Source organism: Rutilus rutilus (genome assembly GCF_951802725.1).
Source record: "Rutilus rutilus genome assembly, chromosome: 25".
NCBI lineage: Eukaryota > Metazoa > Chordata > Actinopteri > Cypriniformes > Leuciscidae > Rutilus > Rutilus rutilus.
In genome coordinates, this window is record NC_140229.1 from 2,748,106 (window position 1) to 2,749,313 (window position 1,208).

The window sequence follows — 1,208 nt, forward strand, 5'->3', positions numbered from 1 at the left end:
TGATTTCAAACAATCCATCAGGAATTGTTTGGATGGTGAAAAGTGTATCTTGACAGGTGGATTAAAAATAAGAGGGATTGATGATGTTTTTTAATACGGTTTGATAAGATTATGAAGACTTCTCTTTTTTGCAGTTATATTTCTTTGAAATTACATGCACAATTACACCAGAACTGTCAATGCACAATGTCAATGCACATCGAGGCGAACATCCATTTGATTTCATTCAATTGGAAATACTGAAAAGTATGTTGCCGTGGTAACCATCGTGGCGTCATGCGGCAGCTGCCGTACACTTTGCACTTCAATGCCCGTATATCCCTCTCTCCGTCTCTTCCTCCGTTGCCATGGCAACAAACTCCACCGTCTCACAAAGACGAGAGACTGATGATCACCACATCAAAAGATTCTCACCCGGAGGAACGGAAGCTCCATGTCACGGTTCAAAAAAAATGTTTTCTTTTCTTGTTAAATGCATGGGCACTGATGGCATATTTCACATGAGATCTCCTAAAGATTATACAGTGATGCCTTCCAGTGCAATTGCACGTTGTAATCAACACACTTATACACAATATATTAACTAAATTCTAATGGCACTCGTCCAGAATACACTGGGACAAAGCAAAGCTCTGAATCGTTTCTTACTGGCCCAAGTCTGACATTTTAGAGCTGAACGTCAGAAAAACAAGCTTGAATAGCATTTGCATCACATACTTTGGGGCTTTAATATGAGCAATGAATGCTTTCTCTATACCAAACAGCACTAATGACATCAGCAAACAGGAAAGCTTCACTTGTCTTTTGTGAAGTGACTCAGGCTATTTAGTTCCTAATTTTCCACATTCAGAAGTGTCTTCATGTGTGGGAGAGGAAAAGCACCAGTCAATGTACTCCACTTCTACTTATTCCAATAAAGCAACAAGACCACGTCTCAGCTAAGTAGGTTATTCACACATTAGCTCAACCTGCAGCTACTTAAGGTGTCCCTTAATGTGTGTTCTCTTGTATTTTATTTTTTTTATGCCTTTTCCCCTCCTTCTGAAAAGCACACTGTGCTCTGATTGGTCGGCTGGAGCAGTGTGTTGTGATTGGTCGAGCGCTTCGAGTGTGTTTGGGAAATGTCCCGCCCCTTACCATAACCGCCAGTTTAACACACTACTAACTAACTCAACCAGGCCCCGCCCCTTTATTCTGCGTTTGGATTA